General features: G+C 39.7%; 1 non-coding gene across 1 annotated transcript; it reads right to left on the bottom strand.

Moving 5' to 3' along the window:
- Positions 1 to 1,544: 1,544 nt before the first annotated feature.
- Positions 1,545 to 1,626, bottom strand: mir5423 (microRNA mir-5423). The gene has a single exon (NR_130023.1). It is a non-coding gene; the product is annotated as a microRNA mir-5423 (primary transcript).
- Between the last annotated feature and the right edge of the window lie 23,063 nt (positions 1,627 to 24,689).

Raw genomic sequence — 24,689 nt, 5'->3', positions numbered from 1 at the left:
AACGCAGAGAACAAGGAGCAAAACCTTCCTCTGCTCTTCTCTGTGCATTTGTCTAACTCCGCTTTAGATGCTTGCATAAAAATGTATCCAGTAGCTACTTATGTAAGCAAAGCCCTGTTCATTTGTACTGCAATTCCAAATAGCTTCCTGTGACTTTCATGGCCACCAGAATGTCCCCAAATGGTACAAAGGAATGCTCAGAAAGTACCAGCCATTTAATGTCTCAGTTTTCACTTCCCTCCATGTAAGTATGTGACCAGCTTCAGATATGATCTTGGCTAGGAAGTAGAGTTCTGGTCTCATTGAACTGTAGAGATCTTATTGTTAATGAATAAATCCTTAGACTGGGCTGTTGAGCAGATTTTAGTGTCTAAACATCCTAAGAGCACCAGATCCTGTCTGATCTTGGAAGCTAAGCAAGGTGGGTTCTGATTAGTTCTTGGTTGGAGATCACCAAAGAATCCCATGTGCTGGAACTGGAAAAGCAACCTCTGAGTATTATTGGCTTAAGAAAATCTTATGAAATTAATGGGTTTTCATTAGTTAACAGGCAACTTGAAGGCATATAGTGTGAAGATCATCTTCTCTGATATAGCTCCATGCAATCCTTGAAGGGTGTCATTCAAGTTGCATCAAAAAACCTGTCTTAGATAAGGTTGTCTCCATTTATCCCATCAAATCTCCCCACCTAGGAGATCATCACACTATAGAGTTCTTGGTTCCTCTTGGCTTAGCCATGAAAATTCCATCCTACAGACAAGAACGTTGGGCTAAGTATTTTGTTTAGCTTTGGTGTGGCTAGTTAGTCATTTGTTCAGCTTCCTCCAGGAGCCAAAATACAATAGTCACAGGCTGTTGCCAAATCTAAAGGAAATACCATTGGACAGACTACAAATTGGGGGATCATGGTTCCCTGAAAGGTTTTTTCCTCTATGGGAAATCTCCTTTGTTCCATGGGAGGGAGTACATGTGGGATACACATCCTGTTTTCAGGCTCTTGTTCATAACAGAAGAACAAGACCTTTGCATGAACTTTCTCTTTTGGATCTCTCTCTATCCATGGAGGGCTAGAAAAGAATCCTATCTGAGCCATTGCTCATCAATAACAGCAAAATATAGCTGGGTGGAACCTAAATATAGCTCATTATAAGAAAGGTTTCTATGTTCTACATTTTATGCAAATCCTTATTTATCCTTTTTAAAAAGTGATGCTTCTTTTTGTTGGAATATTGTATAAATTGCCACCCTATTACAGTTAAAGTCAATGTCCAGTTTTGCCATTCACATTTCAGATGTTGACATCTGAATGGGACATTTTGCCATAAAATCTGTGCATCTTCAATCTATTATCATCTTGTGATAGTTTCAAATTTGGAATTGAGTTTGTATGAAATTCGCAAGGCATCAGATAATCAAATACTGGAAAGCATTGCATGACATATCAGCTGTTGGAAATAGTGATTACATGCAAATGGCAAATATTTCACTGATATTCAAGTATAATATTTAGGTACAGTTGGTTAGAAAGAGTTTTTCTTTTCCATACCACACCAACATCCTACAGTCTTCTAGAACACAACACATAGTAAGACTGTGGAGTTCACAACTACAAGATATTAGAGTTGTGCACGGATTCTGTTTACTTTGGTACCTTCAGTATCTCTGAGAGCTCGTAACTGTTTTTCTGATGCGGAACAAAAACACCCATTTGGCAACACGCCCATTTTCGGGAGGTGCTGGAAAACAGATATGGGGGGCTTTCGGTATCTAGCAAGCAGAAACTGATAGCAATTCACTCGAAATGCACGAGTCTACAAGATATATTGATGGTTGCCAACTTGAATGTTGGCAGCAGCTCCTTCTTCTCTTCCCCTTCACCCCGCTTCTTCTTCATTCACTTCATTTCAAAATGTTCCCAATGTGGCTTACAGATAAACATACAGAAAATCCTATTGTTAAAATTCTACTAAACTATATACAGAATTATAAACACCTAAAACAAATACATTTTTAAAAAATAAAATTTAAAGCCATTGTAGTCAGTGTGTTAAAAAAACTATTAGAACAGGAGAATTTTCACCTGCGGATAGAATGACAGCAAATGGCATACTAGTCTCCCTGGGAAGGGATTTGCAAATCCTTGAAGCAAATGCTGGGAAGGCCCTCTTCTATGTATTTACCCAGGGCCCTTCCAGACAGGCCCTATATTCCAGGATCTGATGCCAGGTTTTCTTTTTATCCTAGATTATCTGGCAGTGTGGACTCAGTTTAAAACAGAAAACCTGGGATCAGATCCTGGGATATAGGGCCTGTCTGGAAGGGCCCTCAGAATGTTCATGATGGTTGTGGGACCAAAACAGGGACCCTCCAAAGACCTCAGAGTTCAAAGTATGGTAAGATGTCATACATTAGTGTAAAGATGTCATGATCATTGTGTTTTATTCATGATTGCTATGTTTAGGTTGACTGTTTAAGGTTATATATTTCAGCTATTCTTATACAGAAGTTGGGAGCCTCTAAGGCATGGCCAGGAAAAGGGGCGTGGCTTCACCTTGCTGGTGGAAGCCTTAGAATTCAAATTTAGCAGTTGGAATTGGGCAGTTGGAGTTTGACGGTTGACCAGAGCAGTTGGTTCTGTTCAGTGGGAAAGGAGTGAGATCGAGAGAAGGGATTGTGGGAGGAAGTTGAACAGCTAGAGAGTTTTAGCGGAGAAGGGCTAAAATTAAAGTTGCTGAGCCTTTAGTAGGGATAACTAAAGAGCTGAGGCTACATCCCTAAGTCAAGGAGGACTAGGGTTAACCAGTTAAACTCCCCAGTCCAAGTTTGATCGGGTACAGGTCAACTAAGTTCAAGAAGGACAGTATCCCTAACTGAAAGAAACAAGTCGTATAAAGCTGGTACCATACTAAGCTCAGAGAAACTATTGAGAAATCTTGCAACACTTACTGTGCAGAAGTAACCTCGTTCAACTCAAGATATAACATTCTTGCGACCATCAAGCTTTGTGCTATAAATAAACAAGTTACTGTTCCTTCAATTGTTGCTTATTATTTGAGCAAAGCATCTTTCAAAGGTGGTGGCAGCGACAACATTGAAAAGTGGGATACATAGAAGTAGAAGCTGAATCCTTCGCAATTTGGTGGCAGCGGTGGGATCCAAAAAGATTCCATCCCTGTCATCATACTTCTTTACATTAGATATCCTGGATCTGAGCTGCCTAGGACTTTCAAGGGTACAGTTACACTGTAGAGTTAATGTAGTATGGCACTACTTTTACTGCCATGACTCAATGCTATGGAATCCTGGGAGTTATAGTTTGATAAGGCACCAGCACTCTTTGGCAGAAGCTAAAGTCCTCATAAAACTACATCTCTCATTGGTTGCTGTGAGCTTTCAGGTTGTATGGTCATGTCCCAGCAGCATTCTCTCCTATTGTTTTGCCTACATCTGTGGCTGACATCTTTAGAGGTTCTGAAAAACTCAACACAAACCCAGTGATTCCGGCCATGAAAGCCTTTGACAATACATACAGCTCATATGCTTCCAAAGCTTGGACCATGGCAGTGAAACCTCATTAATTCTACAGTGTAGATGCACCCTAGGTTATAGCCCAAACTTTAAATGATGATTGTAAGTGGACTGGTAACAAATAAAGCAGTTATAGATGTAATTTGGCTGAGTCTAGCTGAAGTTCTGTGTGTTGACTAGCATTTCTGAGCATTTTTTGAAAGCAGATAAGCATAACATGTTACAGTAATCAAAAAAGGATATAATGAAGGCATGCTTTTTCAAAATGGCATTGACCAAACTCTTGGAGGATAAGGGTATTAATGGCTACTCGTAATAACAGCTGTGTTATATGCTATCGGAAATAGCACACCTCTCAATGTCAGTAGCAAGGGGGTTTGTTGTTGCCTTCATGTCCTGCCCATGGGTCTGCCATAGGCTTCTGGTGTGGGAAGAGAATTCTGGACAAAGTAGACCTTGGTTAAGCATCATCTTATGTTTTTAGCAGGTATCAGATCCTTCCTGATCTCAGAAGCTTATCAGGACCAGCCCTGGTTAGTACTTGGATGTGAGAATGCCAATGAATCCCAAGTGCTGAAGGCTATATTTCTGAAGAAGAATGTCTCCTCTGAAGAAGTATTCCTTGCTTAAAGAAATCTTATGGAATTAATAGGGTCATTATAAGAAAACAGGTGACTTGAGGATGCATACAAGTAACACATATGTTCTTAGTATTGACATTCAAGGAGGAAATTCCACAGCAAATGAATGCCCCTTGGTCACTTTATCGATGGTCTGGAGTAACCAGTAGATGTCTCTCTTGAGCAACGTTTCAGAAGAGGATGTTCTTCCTGGGGTGATGGGCACAGTGTCATGGGACAAGGTTTATGAACTTGTTGAGCAGCACAAGCTACAATATACTATCCTGGCCTCCCACTTGATAGAGCACAGCCACAAATGGCCCAATAAGCTGGGGCTTTGCTCCATTCCAAACCTAGATGGATAGAGACAAATTAGGCAAAACATAACTATGTGTGCAGAAAATTGAAACCATAACCTGAGGTCTGTTAATAAATCAGGAACTAATTTGACCATCTATACATCATCGAACATTCCATGTCTTTTTAAAAGGTATCTTTTAATTTGCCAGCTTCAAGATGGTTTATGACTATTATGTCTTGCGATTTGGTCTTGTTCCACTTTAAGCACATTGTATCAGGGATCATTGCAATTCGTATCTTCGAAAATCCTGAAATAAAGCACAAATCATTCCTGAAAATATGGAAAAATCTTAGCATTAAGTTCTGCCTTGCATTCAACAACTTCCTTTTTATGAAGCTAGGAAGAAACACCTAAAATATTTCAAAATGTAACCCTGCTTATAGCTGTTTTTTTTAAAAAGGAGTAATAATGACACACTATGTATATAGGACACAGAGAACTGTGTCCTTGAAAAAGTATCAACACTGTTGTGGATCCTAAAATTCAACCTCTAGAGAATGAATAAAAACAGCTTTTTGTAATTATGGGACTCCTATATTGTGCCAACTTCATTGAATCCCAGGCTGGTTCTGTAGAATGTAGAATGAATGCAGTTTGACACCACTTTAATTGCCATCGCAGTGGGACAAGGAAAAGTCTCCACATTTGGTGCCAACATTGTGGGATAAGTCAAAGTCCTACATACACACACCAACAATATGATTTTGGAATTATAGCTCTGAATCATATTGTTAGTCCAAAGTAAAGTACACCTAGAATCATAAAATGATAGAGTTGGAAGAGACTACATGGGCCATCTAGTCCAACCCCCTGCCATGCAGGAAAAGAACAATCAAAGTACCCCTGAGAGATGGCCATCCAGCCTCTGTTTAAAAGCCTCCAAGGAAGGAGCTTCCACTACATTCAGAGGAAGAGAGTTCCACTGTTGAGAAACTCCCATGGTCAGGAAATTCTTCCGAATGTTCAAGCAGAATCTCTTTTCCTATAATTTGAACCTTATTGTCTCAATGGGATCTGCCTACAGGTGGTCTCACCATCCAACATTTGGTTCAATGGGTCTACTCTGATCCCCCTTTGAAGTCGAGAAGGGTGAGATATAAATGAAATAAATACTCAACTTGAGACCCAGGACTCTTGCAAGCTCTTATTTTGAAGACTATGTTTTGGCTCTGAAGGATAAGGACTTGAATCCTATTTATTAGTGCCAATTAGAAAAGACCTGCTAAAACAATTGCTTAATTGCGATTTAACATAATCATGACTTATTAAATCTATTGATTTAATAAGTCAACTCTAGTGGGACTCCCAATCAGATCTGAGTCAAGGTAAATGATAGAAGAAATAGTACAAAATCATTGAGTCCAATAGATTTGCCAATGATAGCCATGTTTTTGATACTGGGAAATAACTTCCCCATTAGCTACTTGGTTTCTCTGAGAATATGCACAGCAGAGAAACATTTGTCACCCTTCCAACCACACTGTTACGGCTCTCATCTGCAAAATCACTCTGATTTAATTCCAGCAAGAGAATGAGCAACACTATCGATTTTTAATGATGGCTGGGGCTTATTATTCAGCAAGCAAGTAGCTTTAATCGTTTGACAAGAGTGTCAGCACTACAAAGAAGGAAATGTTTTCTGCACAAGTTGGAGGAGGGAGGAACATGGGGAAGAAAGGGGGGGCAGAGACACAAAATTACAGCCCCAAGGTTGCCGTGCACATTGTTATGCAAATGAACGTGAAGTTTGCCAGGATTGCTTCTTCTGAATTTTTAGCAGCAATCCCCAAGGGTGCCAGCTTTAATTAAAGATGATTTGAAATACCCAATCTATCAGGTATTGTTGTCAAAGACACTTGCTTATATTAACACAGCCTTCTAAGCGATAAGGTACAGAGTGATACTAGTTGATAAAGTCCCCCAAGCATCTTAATCTGATTGTCAGTCTCAACAAGATGCGTGGAACCTACCACTGATAGGATGGATCTCCCTGGAGAGCCAACGTGGAGTAGTGCTTTGAGTGCTGGACAACAATTTTGGAGACCAGGGTTTAAATATCCACTTGGTCAAGAAAATCCACTGGGTAACTCTGGACAAGTCATGCTCTCTAAGCCCATACACCATGCTGGCCTTTTGGTCTAGACTGAAGATGGTGTTACACAAACAGGCATGCATTAACTCAAAGCGGCAGGTGTGGTGTAGTGGTTTGAGGGTTGGATTATGACTCTGTAGACCAGGGTCTGAATCACACTGGGTTTCCACAGTCCCTCCTTCCCAACAAGTTCCCATCCAGCCTCTGCTTAAGTGTTTCCCACAAAGGAGAAGCCATTGCTCCTTGTGGCAATCCCTTCCACTTTCAAAAAGCAATCACCATGGGAACTTGCTTCTAATATTATTCTGAGTTCCACTTCCTTACCATTTCCTTTGGCTGCTTCTAGGCTTGTCTCTGGAACCACAGAGAACAAGTTTGCTTCGTCTTCTATGGGATAGCTTTTCAGACATTTGCCTATAGCTTTCATATATTCTTGCATTCTCCAGGTTAAGGGAAAAAGAGATGACAGACCTTGCTGACCCTTCCTTATTGCCCTCCTCTCTCTCCCAGTTGGGTCTACTTCTAGCCAGGTTACAAGGGCCCGGGCTGTGGCACAGGCTGTTGAGCAACCAGCTGCAGCAAGTGCAACAAATCACTCTGACCAAGATGTTATGAGTTCAAGGCAAGCTCGGAGCCCCTTGTTTGTCTTTGTCTTTGTTCTATGTTGAGGCATTGAATGTTTGCCTTATATGTGTAATGTGATCCACCCTGAGTCCCCTTCGGGGTGAGAAGTGTGGAATATAAATACTGTAAATAAATAAAATAAATAAATAAATCTAACATTCCAAGAGTTATATGTCTAGTGTAAGTGACACCATGGATATCAAGTCCATGAATAAGAAAGAGGGTGGTACCATATAGCTGGAGCCCCCAATGATGCAGTGGATTAAACCACTGAACTGCTGAACTTACTGACCAAAAGCTTAGCGGTGAGCTCCCACTGTTAGCCCCAGCTTCTGCCAACCTAGCAGTTCGAAAACATGCAAATGTGAGTAGATCAATAGGTAGCAGGAAGGTAACGGCACTCCATGCAGTCATCCCGGCCACATGACCTTGGAGGTGTCTACAAACAACGCTGGCTTTTTGGCTTAGAAATGGAGATGAGCACCAACTCCCAGGGTCGGACACGACTAGACTTAATGCCAGGGGAAACGCTTTACCTTATTTTACCATATAACTATCTGCCACTTTGGGTTTCATACTGGGAGAACAGTGAGATATTAAATAGATAAGCGAAGCAGCCCAGTGTTGTGTTGGGATGGACCTGACTCATAACATTTACTTGGTGTCCTCAGGACAATTACTTTCTCACTGCCTGTTATAAGGGTTTGACTACACCTTTGCCATCTCTGTCCTAAACTGATTCATAATTTGCCTCTGCATAAGTCCCCAAGAGGTGTTTGACCATCCAATCAGTACCTGCCAAGGGTCAATGCTATCGAATCATGGGAGCTGTAGTTTTAGAAGGCCTTTAACCCTCTCTGCCAAATAATGATGGTGTTCCCAAGAGTCTATTGCATTGAGCCATGATCATTAAAGTGTGTCAAACTGCATTAATTCCTCAATGTAGATATACCCTCAGTCGTCAGCTGAACTGAAATTAAAGTTAGCTTTGGTCTAAAGTTTAGCCAAAAAAATAACATTAAAATTCAAAATGTCATTAATGTTATTAAAGATTAATGTGAAACATTTCTAAGTGACACTGCTGATATTTAAAGGCCAGAGACCACTGCAATAAAATAAGATTTTCATATTCTGTGTAAAATGAAATTTCGCCCCGTGATACAGCCAGTATGCTGTAATGTTTTGAGTGTTTGAATCCATTTTCAGCCATGAAATCTTATTTCTTAACCTTGGGCAAGTCATACTCTCTCATCTCATGCAACTGCAGTGGGACTAGGATCCATTTCCTGCCCTCAAAATTTGACTGACTTTAATTTTGGAGGCTGTGTTTGAATTTTTGAAAAATTCAGAACTACATAATTGGGTCCAAAAAACAACTGTTTCAACACTTCTACCCCCTCAAAAAAAAATTGGAGAAGTTTGGAAAATTATGGTCATTGTCATAATCTACAGTGGTTGGATTTCACCTTGTCACCTTTTCACTTTTAATATTTAGTATTAAGGATTCCCTGTCAATTCATTAAGAAGACGTTCTAAATTTTAATTCTTGCTGATAAATGTTGAGGCCAAATTTGAGGCTATCTTGAAGTAGTTTCTCAAGATAATACTTTAAATCTTTTCTTCCAACACTATCCATAATGGGAATCTTGGGAGGGGAGGCACTACCTCAATTCCAAGAAGAAAAAATTTGCTACCAAATTCAGTCTAGGTGTAGTTGCTTGAGGAGAAGGGCATGAGCTGGTGTGGGAAATTTCGCTCACAGAGAGAAAGTTTAAAATAATTCCACCTCTGTAGGAACATCACAGCGAAGTTATTTTGGTTCCGACCACATCACAAGGACACTTTGGTTTATGTAAAGCACCACTGACGTCAGGTAAGTCGTCTCAGGTCTTTGGGTCTATTTGTCATCTTGTTTACAGGAGATGAAGCTTCACTGCATCTAAGAGAAGTTCCATACCACAAAATGTATCTTGTGTGCAGAAGCATCTTAATTCAATCCCAGGTCCCTCCAATAAAAAAGTCACAAGCAGATCATGGAAAACGTAGATATCTCAGGTCCCATACCAGGACAAGAGCAAGATATTTAATAGGTAGATACAGTAGAGTCTCACTTATCCAAGCTAATTGGGCTGGCAGAAGCTTGGATAAGTGAATCTTGGATAATAAGGAGGGATTAAGGAAAAGCCTATTAAACATCAAATTAGGTTATGATTGTACAAATTAAGCACCAAAACATTATGTTTTACAACAAATTTGATAGAAAAAGCAGTTCAATACGCAGTAATGTTATGTTGTAATTACTGTATTTACGAATTTAGCACCAAAATATCACGATATATTGAAAACATTGACTACAAAAATGGCTTGGATAATCCAGAAACTTGGATAAGTGAGGCTTGGATAAGTGAGACTCTACTGTAGATTGATAATGATTTTGGGGTTGTACTTTATGAATCCTGTTTGTTGACCCAATTAGTATAGGTTCATTGACTTAAGTTAACACATAAATTATATCTGATTTCAATAAGTCTCTCTATTCAGACTGGAAGACTTTGGGAAATGTCTTTCAAAAATAACATTTTCAGACTCTGGAATTTTGCTGAAAGGACTTGATAAAGGCTTCTTCTACCTTCCACACCTGGAAAAGAACTGCTTGTGAGAATAGAGAGCACTAAAGTCCCATCTGCCCTGCCATATAAAATCCAGATGATCTGCTTTGAACTGGATTATATAGCAGTGTAGACTCATATAATCCAGTTCAAAGCAGATAATGTATCTTATCCGCTTTGATAATCTGGATTATATAGCAGTGTAGATCCAGCCTAAGTAAGATGAACTGGTGTATTGCTTATACACAATTAGATGCCATTTTTTAAAAAAAGAAACAGCCTTTAGATAAAAAAATGGATGCTATAGAGAGGGAGACTGAAAGCAGGTGGGGAAAATAATATTTCTGAACCACACTTCCAAGAATACCTTTCGTCATCCAGTAGATGTTGCAATAAAAAAGAAATGATACCCAAAACAGTTTTCCAAAATTGGTGCGAATGTATCTCTAAAGAATATCTTTAAGATAATTCTAAGGGACAAGCAAGCAATAAACACAAACATATTGTATTGTCATTAAAAACTGGTAGTCAATATCACAATTACAGATACGGAGCCTAGAGTTACAGATCTGTAACTAACTACTCTGCAATTCATCGATTACACACAGTCATATTCACATGTGCAATTCACATGTAATAGTCACCTTAACAGTGTCTTAACATTCAGCTAGTGATTGGGATGCAAGGAGGATGATCCCTGTATCCACAGAACTGATATACGGTATGCATTTATTGTATATGCATTTTCGTATATATCATATATGCTTTTTCACTTGCTCACTTAGGGCCTTCTGCAGAAGATACACTTCCTTCTAGTTACCTCCCTCATTAATCCTGCTGAAAATAGGAGTTCATTATATTTTTCTGTATCACAAGTGACTTGAGAAACTGCAAGTCGCTTCTGATGTGAGAGAATTGGCCGTCTGCAAGGACGTTGCCCAGGGGGTGCCCAGATGTTTTGATGTTTTACCATTCTTGTGGGGAGGCTTCTCTCATGTCCCCGCATGGAGCTGGAGCTGATAGAGGGACCTCATCCACGTTCTCCTTGGGTTGGATTCGAACCGAGAACCTTCAGATCAGCAACCCAACCTTCAAGTCATCAGCCCTGCCAGCACAACGGTTTAATGTTGGATTTTTCGGCAGGCCTTTGGAGATTCAGTCAATAATTAATCAGCCCCAGAGGGTTTTTAATAATCTATCCTGTTTTTATTACGATTTTACCATTTATGTGTTTTAAATGCAATTTTTTATCCTGTATTTTTGTTTTAATTGATATATTGTATTACTGTTTTATCTTTTTATAGTGTGATTTGTATTATGTTGCCTATGTTTTGTTCTATGTTGTTTGGGCCTCTGCCCCATGTAAGCCACCCCGAGTCCCCGCAGGGAGATGGTGGCGGGGTATAAATAAAGTTTTATTATTATTATTATTATTATTATTATTATTATTATTATTATTAACCCACTGCATCACTGGGGGCTTCAGTTCCCTATTATCTGTGGTTTCTCATATCCACATAAAATCTGGAAACATGTCTCCTGTGGATATGAGTGTTTCCACCACACCTCTCCAGTGAGGTTGAAGCTGCAGCCAACCAGAAGTAGGATCGCTATTGCAATTCCTTGTTGGAACTTCAGGAACTGATGGAAGAAGGAGGTGAAAATGTCATCTTCCTTGCTCCCAAATCACCAAAGGAGTGGACCTCCTTTGCTGGATCCAGCAGCTGGCCCTTAAGGTGTGCTGGTGGTAGGTCTCCACAATTGAATAGATGGTCTAGGATTGTGGTGCATATGCTAGACCTAATTTGAAGATATGTATTCTAAAACATTACGAGAGGCACCAGGTTGGGGATGGCTGTTGAAAGAACCATCTGGAAACACCTCCATAATTGTTAACTAATAAGGGACAGTCCGATACACTATCTGAATTTTTGACTCAATTGCTCCCACGTCTTTCCAAATTCTCCACTTCTGTGAAGCCAGGCATGATGCTGACAGTATGAATCTTCATTTTTAACCATATGACAGGAAACAAAGAGCATGTAGGCACCTTGCTGCAGTTTGAAAGTACAAAACTCAAAAGCAGTCGCCCATCACAGGAAAGAAGGTTCAAAGTCTTTCCGTTGCAAAACGGCATTTGAAGCACTTGCTCTGCAGCCGCCCAATTTGTCCCCAGGAGCCTGCCTCACCCACACTTTTGTTTTTGAGGTATGGCAAGCTCTCAATTTTTTTGGTCAAATGATCTGATTTCCCCCTGCTTAGACGCATCAGGGCTTTCACTGACACATCACTCTACCCTTGTTGTTGTTAGAGTGCTTTGGGGAAAATCTTAACAGGTCACTAGGAAATTACATATTGAAAATTACACTGGCCTTTTCTTTCCAGTGAAACAAAAAAAAATGACTCACATTATAGAGGTCACAGAGAGTTCTCCCTTTGAGATGGAGATCAGGGTTTTTACTTTATAAAAATGTGTGGCCGCAGGGTGCTTACGTGGACACCTTTCATGGATTCCCCCTCCCACATGTACTCACATATACCTCTATTTCTCACTGGAGGTGTTAGAAAATACATTCAGTGGATAGAATGAGGTGGAATGGCTTAAAGCAGGGGTCCTCAAACTTTTAAAGCAGCGGGCCGGTCCACAATCCTTCAGACTGTTGAGGGGCCGAATTATAATTTGAAAAAAAATATGAACAAATTTCTATGCACACTGCACATGTCTTATTTGTAGTGCAAAAAACAACAACAATGGAAGAACAATACAATATTTGAATATAAGAACAATTTTAACCAACATAAATCTATCAGGATTTCAATGGAAAGTGTGGACCTGCTTCTGGCCAATGAGATAGTCAAGTTAATTAGGATTGTTGTTGTTGTGTGCCTTCAAGTCATGTCAGACTTTGGGCGAGCCTGAGTCTAAAATTATTCATTTATTTATTTACTATTACTACATTTATTTACTATATTTATATCCCACCCTTCTCACCCCAAAGGGGACTCAGAGCAGCTGTATGTACAAACAATATATTATATTATTAGCATAGCGCAATATTAGCATTATATATTGCTATATATTGAACAATACCACTGTACTGTAATATTATATATAATATATAACAAATAATTTAATATTATATGGTATTATTATTAGTGTTATATTGTATAACATATTTTATCAATATTATATGTATATATAATATATTATTAAAACTGATATAAAATATTATATTATAAAACGGAGGGCGGGGGCCAGGTAAATGACCTTGGAGGGCCGCATTCGGCCCCCGGGCCTTAGTTTGGGGACCCCTGGCTTAAAGTCACAGGAGGGTAGATTTCAAGTGACCCTTAATAGAAACGTCTTAACAGTGAGAGCTGTTCAGCATTGGAATCAATCGCCTAGAGAACTGGTAGGGCCTCCTTCTCTAAATGCCTTCAGAAAGAGGCTGGACAGCTACTTGCTGGGGATGGATGATGATGATTATGATTATGATACATCATATTTCTAACTTGTCTCACCATAAAACTCAAAGTGGGGTGCAACAGAGTTAATATACAATAACTAAAGACATAAATCAGTTTGAAACACATAGATCAAAACTCATAATCATAAAATTAAAACACACATTAAAATCACTTATATCTATAAAATATCCGTTTAGAATTCAGATGTCAAAATTGGCTGGACTTGATGTTTATTCATTCAATTGCTTCCAACTCTTTGGGACCTCATGGACCAGCCCATGCCAGAGCTCCCTGTCAGCCGTCATCACTGCCAGCTCCTTCAAGGTCAAGCCATATTAGAAAATATGATCATAACCTGTTAGAATTATGATACCAATATGGTTGGTAGCAAAAATGCAGAAGGCTAAGGGTTTATATGAGCAGAGGTAAGAAAAACAAAATAGCCAGCCTCCCTTTCTCTTTAAGGATAATGCTCATAAAATAAACATCAGAGACACCAAAAGTGAAATAGTAAAAGTATGTTTACTCACAATCTTGTATGATGATGGTCATACGGGTAAAAACATCTTAGTTCCAAAGAATATAGTTCAGGATACAAAATATAGTAGGCCAGGATCATGCAGGGCCTATCTCCATCAGGATACTACATATCTCTTAGCAGGAGTAACAGCAGACCACATGGCAGGATCAAGAAAGAGGGAACAAAAGAAAGTCTCCCATTTTATACCCCAAATTCTAAAAGTGTATGTAACTTCGTATATGTCTCCAGGAAGTATACTCCCATTCCCACTTCACATGCAAAACCCCTAAAATGGTGCCATCAACTTTGGAATGCAGCTTTAGCTCAGGTTACTAAGCAACAAAACAAGCTAACCACATAAACCATCCCATATTGAAAATGCATGCATGATTGCTAGATAACCCAACAAACCAGTCACTTCAAGGATACCATCCATCCATCTTGCTCTTGGTCGATCCCTTTTCCTTTTCCCTTCCATTTTCCCCAGCATTGGCTGGGTAGGACTGCTGAAATAGATAGGTCTGTTGTTGTTGTTGATGATGATGATGATGATGATGTTGTAAAAAAAATGACATCCCTTTTAGCTGTCAAAGCTCTTCCAGCAGGTCATTCCATAGTCTAGGGATGTCTAATGAATAGGTTCTCTGGATAACATTGGCCAGTTGAGTTCTGACTGGTAGAAGACCTGCAATGAATTCACACTCTGAACTCCACCAAACTTGGCACACAGAGCAAGAAATACGAGAGGTCTTTGGGGGGGGGGGGGGGGAATTCACTTTGATTTGGGGAAGTTGTAGTTCAACTACATCCAGAGAACACTATGAAACCAATTAATGATGAATCAGGACCGCTATTGCTGTTTTTAAATTGCTTAGATTTTAGCTGTTTTTATAAGCCACTCTGAGCTCTGGGGGAGTGTTTTTAAGATTTTTTTAAAAAGATATTTTAAAGATGTTTTTAAATTGTTAGATTTTAGCCTTTCTTGTAAGCCGCCCGAGCCCTAAGGGAGTGGCGGCATATAAGTTTAAATAATAAATAAATAAATAAATAAATAAATAAATTAAATTAAATTAAATAAAAGTTTGCATGGATACCCAATATGCCCAAATTTAAATACTTAGATATTAGATGAAATAGATAGATTATTGGTATTTTTACATTTTACAATGTGACCAATTTGTAAGCTGCTCTGAATCCCCTTCAGGGTGAGTAGGGTGGGGTAAAAGTTTAGTAAATAAATAAATATCCCATAGGTCCTAGATGTACAGGGTAGATAGTCCAATGTTAGCTGGAAATTTTGCATTGTGCAGGATGATTGTGGTGATGACAAATATGATTATGATCATAGTTCTATTATGTTATCAAGAGGGGAAGACTAGGCCATACTTTGTGTTTCCATAAAGAAAACATCTACTCTGTGGACCATAGGACCACACTCCTTACATGGTGGAACATGGTGGAAACAAAAAGGATGTGACAAATGAGTTGTGTCCCTGAGCTCATTTACTCTTAGGTAAGCCAAGAGCTAAGTCCATGACATTTTCTCCATCATTTGTCTTCATGCCATGCCAGGAAAACCTTCTGCTCTTAAATAAATCCCCATCAGGCTTCATTTCAAGGCACCGGAGCACAGCCAAGATAAATATGTGGCAGCCCAAGGAGATTAGGGCAACCTATGGCATTCAGCCTGGGTAATGCTGCTGGAGAAAGAGAGTTGCAGTTCAACACAGCTGGTGGGCACCATGTTGGGGAAGGCTGGATTATGGTATTACAAGTATGCATCAAATGCAACAAATGTAGATGGTGTGAATATGCAAAAACTAATCACTTTAAAATCTCTGGGGAAAGGAGCATTCTAACCATTTATTGGAACTGAGTCATTTCATCTACAACGGATCAACAAGAGGTGGAGCTGAAGTGACTTCCAGTGAAAAAGCCATTGTTTGTTTTCTTCTTTCTCCCAGCTGTTACACTGCCTTCGCTGTCATGGTGAAAGCATGCATGGCTAACAGAATAAAGAGATTATCTTTTTCTTCTTTTCTGTTTGCAAAGGAAGTGAAATCACTTAGGGGAAAGCTGAGAAGGCTTGGAGAAGTTTGAGCAAGACATTGCTGGAGGAGATCTCATTGATCTTTCGCAAGACCAAAGGATGCCGTCACTGTTGCTAACATTTCTGGAAAACTAATCCTTAGCATTCTTACAAGAGACAAGTGTTCCATGCCATTGGAAACCAGCAAGATGTTATTGCGCAATTACATGATTGCAGAACCAAGAGAAGAGCATCACCTGTTTCAAAAGCAAGGTGCCCAGAATGGAATGGGATGGAGAGCAGACGGTTGCTGTAATATTCTCAGATGCATTCAGAAAGTGCTGTTTCCTCATTTGTTTGTTTGAGCATATAATCCACTCAATCCAATAGCCTTTAGCTATGTACAGTGGGCTCTTCCAAAGTGGTTTAAGGAAGCATGAGTTTCCACATTACAGCTCATTGGGTTTTGCTGGGTTTGCCAGTTATTCTCACTTCTCCATTCACTCATTCCATTCTTTCTTGGGATGTTGCTTCTTTTATCGTCACTAGGCATCTTCCAAAGGGTTTTTCTTCCAAGCCAGGGATGTGGTTTGCCAAGGTGTTTTTATGGTTTCAAGAGCAAATGTTCTCTTCTTTTTGGAATTATAGTGAAATAGTGCAAAAGGGCAATTGCACTGATTCAGTGATACTCTGAATCATGGCTGCACTTCAAGCCTAAGAGAAAGATATAAAAAGGAAAGGAGAAGAGACTGAGTTCTTTTTTAGTAAGGGAAAACATAATAAAATTGTAATAATAATAAAAAGAAACAAGATTTTATGGTATGTAATGCTAAAATGACACAACTACATTTTAATTGCTACAACTAATGGCAAACCTAAAACAAAAGCACAAAAACAAAACACACACCTACACATACAAACTAAACCCACACACAAACATAAAAACTATTCTATGATGTTTTTTTCTTCCTTACTATTGTATTCTAAAAAAGTCAATCCCAGGTGTTGACCATTGCTGGTCTCACTGAAAATCCAAACTATCTCCCCCTGTTCTTTCCTCCTGAAAGATCTACTGTTGTTACTGTTGATTTCATATTTTTTTAAATTTTGTTGCCTATCTTTTCCCCCAAAACTGGAACTCAATGCAATTAGAAATGAAAACAAACACAATATAGCTAAAAATAAAGCAAGTTTTATGACATTAGCAAGTATCTAAAAGCAGTTTAAAGCATACTATTAAAACAAAAAGGATTTTAAAACAGTGTGGCTAAAAGGTATCCAGAACCCAACTCAAGGTTTTTACATTAAAAAATGCAGTTTTGAAGATCTCTAAAGATCCTCCCTTGGGTTCTTCTCAGATGTTCTGACCAAATATGTACCAAATACGTATGTTGGGAGGTAAGCTAGAATGCATTCAGAAGCATAGACTCAGCAAAAGGGAGAGCAGACGTTCATAAGTTCCAAATTTCCACAGTGGAAAACTGGAACATATGTGGCCAATCAACATCAGAGTGTGGTCAAGATGACAAAAGTTTTAAATGAGGACCTGGCTGATCATGAAAATGCAAACAAATAATCCAATGTGAGTGGTTTTACTAGTCATTGCTACAAGACATCTATTGCACACCCTGCAACATTTCATAAATGGAAACTGGGGCATGTGTGGCAAACTGCTTTTGCCCTTTGAACTCAGTTTGCAGCAACTAAAGTTGGCTAAAGTCAAAGAAGGAAGTGGGGAGGAGGAGAGGAGAACAAAAGTGGGATATTGTTAAAACAGCAGAAATACTTGGATGACTGGGGATTCATTAGGGCAGTCTTTGGCAAATTGAAACATTTGACAGGCATGAGGCCAAGATCCTATTTGTCAATGGAACCATGCTGGCAAAAACCACCTTCTCTCCCATCGCTGTCAAATTTCCAAAAGTGTAGCAAAAATCAAACAACCATACTGGGTCTGTTGGCATCTCAAAGGCTAAAAGGTTTATGAGGGAATGAGCTTTCATGGCCTATAGTTCATTTTATCATATACTTGGCCAGATTTCGTCTTCTCCTCCCACCTCTCCATTCTTTGGCTTCTTGCATCCTCACTTGTCAATGGGGTGTTTTGAAAGCTCATCCACTTAGGAGCTATATCTTTGAGATATTTATGTCCAGACTGCACTCCCATTTCCCATCTAAGTTTTATTTAAAGTCTAGAAGAAAACAAAAAAATGAATTGATGTGTTTCAATTGTTTTTCTCTCTCTGACTCCCCTTCCCCGCATTGGATTCCTGCATTTGCATTCATTCTCCGTTGCCTTCTGTTGCATTTGGAGACTGTCAAGTGGGTTGTTCCTGGAAATATTCCAAAGAAAGGAGAGAAAATGAGGAGGGAGGGCAATGAACTAGCCCCTTCTCATCCTCATTCACACATACACACATACGCCTCCTACCTCCACAAAAATGAGAACTTCTTTTATCTCAGATTGTGGAATTGGTCGGCTGCCAAGGCCTATTTGATCTCCATCCTCCCCCCTCCCCCTCTGTGCCGCCTTCTCCCTGCAGTTCTGTTTGTTCTTCTTTTATTTGACGGATGTACTATATGAAATGTAAATAATCTTCAAAAGCCAAAGATGTGCCAACAGGAAGTGAGTTTCTCAAGTTGCCCGTCAGACACAAAACATCTTGGCTCCAGTCCAGAGAAACTTGACCACACCCAAATCCCATTCTAGCCGCTGTATTGTTACAACTCTAGGAGAGCCGTCCAATGCAAGGCACGGAGAGAAGGGCAAAAGGTTTTGGATTCTGCCCATTCCTGAGTGGGAGGTCATATTTGAATTGATCTATGTAAGACAAAAGTAACCTGAAACAAATTGTTACAGTGGGAAGTCTTCCTGCTCAGAGATATTAGATGCTCTGCTTATTCCCTTTCCAACCCCAATACAGTAGAGTCTCACTTATCCAACATAAACGGACTGGCAGAACATTAGATAATAAGGAGAGATTAAGGAGAAGCCTATTAAACATCAAATTAGCTTATGATTTTACAAATTAAGCACCAAAACATCATGTTATACAACAAATTTGACACAAAAAGTAGTTCAATAAGCAGTAATGCTACGTAGTAATTACTGTATTTATGAATTTAGCACCAAAATATCATGATGTATTGAAAACATTGACTACAAAAATGCATTGGATAATCCAGAACGTTGGATAAGCAAATGTTGGATAAATGAGACTCTACTGCATGCTGTTTGTTAGTTCTTTCTTTTCCTCTCTTGATTCTGTGGTTATTTAGTATGTTCACCTGTCAAGGGACTATTTTGCAATTCTGCCCTACAACTTACATGTATGTTTTCTATGAAGTATATTTGTATTTCTTTATACTCTACACCAGTGGTTCTCATCCTGGGGTCCCCATATGTTTTTGGCCTTCAACTCCCAGAAACCCAACAACTGGAAAACTGGCTGGGTTTTCTGGGAGTTGTAGACCAAAACATCTGGGGACCCCAGGTTGAGAACCACTGCTCTAAGCATTTTCCCAAGCTTGGCATGACCTTCATATTGTACATGGGGTGAAGGCTGTACTCACAGCATTTCCATCTGAAAGAGAGGGGATAAGCAGGACCTGAAGTATTGAGTGCTTCTCTACATCACTTAATAAGATTGATCCCCGAGTACAGGAAATGATTTTATTCCTGAAAGGGAATCTAGCTGGAATCGTGTTGGTGATATCCATGGGCATAAGTACTATACATGTGCTATGCTAATGTAACCATTGCACAACTGGTGAATAAGGCAGCAGCATACATTGCACAAATGGTTACATGACAATGTGCTGTACCAATGTTACACTGATATAAATTTATATCAGGCGTCCTCAAACTGCAGCCCTCCAGCTGTTTGGGCCTCCAGCTCACAGAAGCCTAGCTAACTTGTTTAATGGGAGTTAGACACCCAAACAACTGGAGAGCTGCAGTTTGAAGATGCTTGATTTATGTCATTGTGAAGATCCTGATCTAGCTCAGGATTGCTTAGCATAAAGGCCGTCTGGATGCCCAAATGTGCAACTGAATGCACAACCAAATATGGATGTACACAAGATATGAGTAAGTACATTTGAGGTGCACCTGTACATTTGCATGCATTGTATTCACAAATCCACCTTGAAGTGAATGCAGATGTACTTCATCAGACCAAAATATCCAACTGCTTTCATAGGGGAATTAATGCATGTCTAAAACACCAAAATTGATTTTGCCATATGCGCTTAATCCAAAGCCTGGAAAAAATCCTTTTAAGGCCACAACTCCCAAAAAACTTTAACCAGTGTTTGCTTACTGACTACACTGGAACTATATTCCAAAAATGGAACTTTTCCAGAGTTGAGTTAAGGATTCTTCTTGGCTTTCCAGTTTTCTCTGTGTTGGGTAGACTTATAGTTCTTTTAAAAAATGTCTTGGAATACATTTTTAAAAAAACTAAAGCCCTGTACTTGAAACTTGAATCAATATAATCTGAAATTTGACCTCTCCTGTCTTTTGCCTCATTATGTGCAGATTCAGCTCTTTGCTGTGTAAAATCAATATGAATTAAACACGCCTACACATTTATAGATTGCAGTTGATCTGAGTTTTTGAAATTCTGATTTAGTTATTTAATAAATAAAGTTGATTTTGTAAAAAAAAAAATAGTTTAGGGTTGGGAGGCATGGAAGATATGGGAACTGTGGCGCAGCTGGCTAGTAACCAGCTGCTATAAATCACTACTGACCGAAAGGTCATGAGTTCGAAGCCCGGGTTAAGCCTCCGACCATTAATAGCCCCGGCTTGCTGTTGACCTATGCAGCCCCAAAAGACAGTTGCATCTGTCAATTAGGGAAATTTAGGGACGCTTTATGCGGGAGGCTAATTTACAACACCATAAAACTGCCAGCAAAACACGAGGAAAGGAATGAGGAAGTACAGCCACTACTGGACGGTGAAGCAACAGCTCCCCCTGTGGCCGGAATCGTGAAGCTGGAAAAATGTTAAAAATGCCTCTGAGTCTGTCTAATGTATGTTGTTTGTCTGTTGGTATTGAATGTTTGCCATATATGTGTTCATTGTAATCCGCCCTGAGTCCCCTTTGGGGTGAGAAGGGCGGAATAAAAACACTGTAAATAAATAAATAAATAAATAAACTAGACCCATGGAGAAGTTCATCTCCTGCCCAAATTTCTACTAAGGAATGGGAACATAAATACATGTTGAGTAATCCTTACCCAAAATACTTGGGACCAGAAGTACTTTGAATTTTGGATTTTTCAGATTTTGAAATATCTGTGTATTTGCATATATGTAAATTGAGGGTGGTGATGTTTTGGAGATAGCACCCAAGTCTAAATAGGAAATTCATTTAGGCTTCATATATATATTATATACATAATTTTGTGCATGCAATAAAGCTTGTGTACATTGAATGTGGACCCTTGTGGAGCCTCCGGTGGCCAAGGGGATAAAAACCTCGTGACTCGAAGGTTGTGTTGCTGACCTGAAAGCTGCCAGGTTCGAATCCCACCCGGGGAGAGTGCTGATGAGCTCCCTCTATCAGCTCCAGCTCCATGCGGGGACATGAGAGAAGCCTCCCACAAGGATGGTAAAACATCAAAAACATCCGGGTGTCCCCTGGGCAACGTCCTTGAGGCCAATTCTCTCGCTCCAGAAGCAACTCCGGTTGCTCCTGACATGAAAAAAAAAATTTAAAAAAATGTGGACCTTTTGGATTTTGGAGTACATTGTATTGCAGAATTCAGAGAAAGGCTACTCAACCTATAGTAGATGGCCAATGCTGGTTAAAGTGTAGCATCAGACCATGGGAAGCCTGGGTTTTAATCCTCCACTGAACCACAGAATCACAAGACAACGCAGCTGGAAGGAACAGCAAGAGTGATCTAGTCCAGCACCTTGCCAATATAGAAAACTTTTTAAAAAAAAAAAGAATCCTAAGAGGCAATTAAATAACTTTTGTTTAAAAGTCCCTACTGAAGAAAAGTCTGGCACCTTCTGAAGGCTCACCATCAGGACGTTCTTCCTAAATGTTTAGCTGGAATCTCCTTAATTGTGATATGATTTGACTGGTTCAGATCCTTTCGTCTGGAAAACAAACTGTACTTCATTTTATCTATGACATTACCTGGAACTCATTCCTAGCTTCTCTCTCTCTCTCATTTTCAACCTGTCCTACCTCACATAAGCCTCATAAACCCACATGTTCCTCCATTCAGAGGAAAGGCACTCTGACGTGGGAGATGGAATATGGTCACCATGGTTAGGAACCCTGAACAAAGTTACCCTCCACACATTTGTGCAATCTTCCTTTAAAAGCTTTCTAAATGGAAAATTCACAATGGCTTCCCCTGGAAGTGTGATAATTGTGCCATTTCTGCCTATGAAGTTCTTCTGTGCTTACACAAAAACAGAAGCATGGTTTGTACAAAAGGACATGGTTAGTTCATTTTTTTCCATGCCACTCTGTTTCTTATTCTTAATACTTTCTCTAGATTTCTTAATATGTACCAATGGTGACAATATGGAGCAATTTTAAACACTGGGGTCTTGAAAAGTTAGTTAGACTTGTATCTTCAAGGCTCTCAAACAATTTATTGATTGTTAAAATTACCTTTTTAAACATGTAAAAATTTTAACTTCTCACTTCTCAGAAGAAATAAAAATAGTCACTTTTGTTTTCTCCTGACTTAAAAAAAACCACATGGAGAATACAAGTTATGGATATATGGTTCAAAATACACCCTCCCCATCTTATTGTTGCTCTAACATTCCCAAATAATGCAAACCTCCACTACATTGGATAGAATTACTGATGAGTCTTCTTGTTGATCACTTATATTTAGCAGCCCTTTTTGCAGAAGTCAGTGAGGAATCGAATGTGCAACCTGGGAAGACTATATGGCTTTCCGACTACTTAATCCAGTAAGCCACCACTGGCTATATCTTGTTCAGTATGTGACAACAGCAAGAGATATTTTCACCTGTCTACTTTCTTTCCCAACTTGTGGGAGTTTTCAGAAATTTGGTTGTGGGGACCAAGTAGTATGCAGTAAATAAGATTATTGTTGAAGGTTAAAATTTGGCAGTGTGTCAGGCAGTGTGTGCTGTTAGAGCAGTGGGTCCCACCTTTTTTGACCAGGGACCACTTGAGTAGGGAAAATTTTGACCAGGGTTTACTCTCCAAAATTAGTACCAAAAGAGTTACGAATCAGTTTTTGGTCAACTTTAGATTCAGTTTTATTATTTTGGGGTGCTGATTCAGAAAATTGCATTGGATAGACCACATCAGTTCTACTTTCTGGTGCAGAACATATGCCATTCAGTAGTCTCCATCTGCTTGCCCACAGAAAACAATATTTAAAAATCTAGAGCTGATGAGGTCTAACCAATGCAATTTTCTGAATCAGCACCCAAATAACCCCAGGAACAGGCCCAAAAACAAAGACACCAAGACACCCCCACTTCCAGATGCCACATGGAATGTCTCAGCTCAGGGGGAGGGAGAAGGAGGAGAAGCAGCAGACAGGAGGCTTGTTGTCACACCTTTCATGGGTAGTCAGCCTCTCCCCTCTGGACATCCCCGTTGCCTTGGCACTATGGAATTTTGCGAGACCAGTCACTCTAGTTGCAATGGTGTAGTAATGGTGAGGCCACAGACCATATTTTCATTCTTGGGGACCACTGGTGGTCCACAGACCACAGGCTGGGAACCACTGTGCTAGTGGATGTCTGGGCTTGGTGTCAGGAGCTGCAAAACTTGTTGGCCACAGAGAGGTCCAGGCTATGTGTTGTCCAGATTACAGGAATCCTTGGCCCCACAAGCAATTTTCTTTGACTTTGCATTCTCTTATCTGTGATCCTCAAATGTCTATCCTCATTCCACAGTGACTTCATAAGAGGAACCATTATCTTGCTTCATTCTGCTGAGTCTTGTTCCAGCTGATTTTCACTTCTGCAGCATTTGGGTATTAAAAGCAGCTGACTAGGGTTCTTTTAAGCATTGCCGGCTCCTTCAGTCTCATTTCAGGCTTCCCTTTCCTGTTTTGTAACCTGTGGTTCTCCAGCCTTTTATGAGACAAGTCTTTGGAGATTTCGGATGTGGTCAAGCTAAACTTCAGAATGGGTGTAAAAAAGAGGAAAGAGTGGCTCAAAGTGACCTTTGCATGCATCTCTGTTGTGTGTACCCTTCTCGTGTGATGAAAAATGCTGACCTTTTGGTTTTTGAAAAAAATAAGACTGCAATTTTATTGTGCAATTGCATATGGTGAGGGACAAAGGTAACATTTGGCCAGGAAAATGTGTATTTTCCAAAGAAGATAACAAAAGCCCTCTTCAATATTCCTTGTAATCATTAAATACATTGTGGATGAAACATGATCCTGCCACTAATAGCATCCCCAATTGCATCATCTAGCCAAGTCCTAGCAGACTTCATATGTATATGCAACTATATATGCATGGGTGCTTCATGCGACTGGGAGCTCTTATTGCACATAGACAACAACTGTGTGCATGCCATTGAAGCCAGTGTCTGTGCCATCTTCCCTCCACATTCTTATTACCAGTGTGGAGAAATCCCAAAGAAGTTTGTTTTAATCTTCAGAACAGCTAGAGATATATTATGATGGCTTGCCTTGAAAATGGTCACCTTACTGGACCCACCAGGGATATCCACATGGAACAGCTTAACCATGTCACATGATGAGTGAACTGAAGGAAAATAGTCTTTGTTATATGGAGAATTAGGACAGAATCTGCAGATGGGCTGTTAGCTTGAGGTAGCCAATGGCTTTGCCACTTTAGGATGA

This window comes from Anolis carolinensis, chromosome 4 (assembly GCF_035594765.1).
Source record: "Anolis carolinensis isolate JA03-04 chromosome 4, rAnoCar3.1.pri, whole genome shotgun sequence".
Taxonomy (NCBI): Eukaryota; Metazoa; Chordata; class Lepidosauria; order Squamata; family Dactyloidae; genus Anolis; species Anolis carolinensis.
This window is presented reverse-complemented; position numbering and strand designations above follow the sequence as displayed.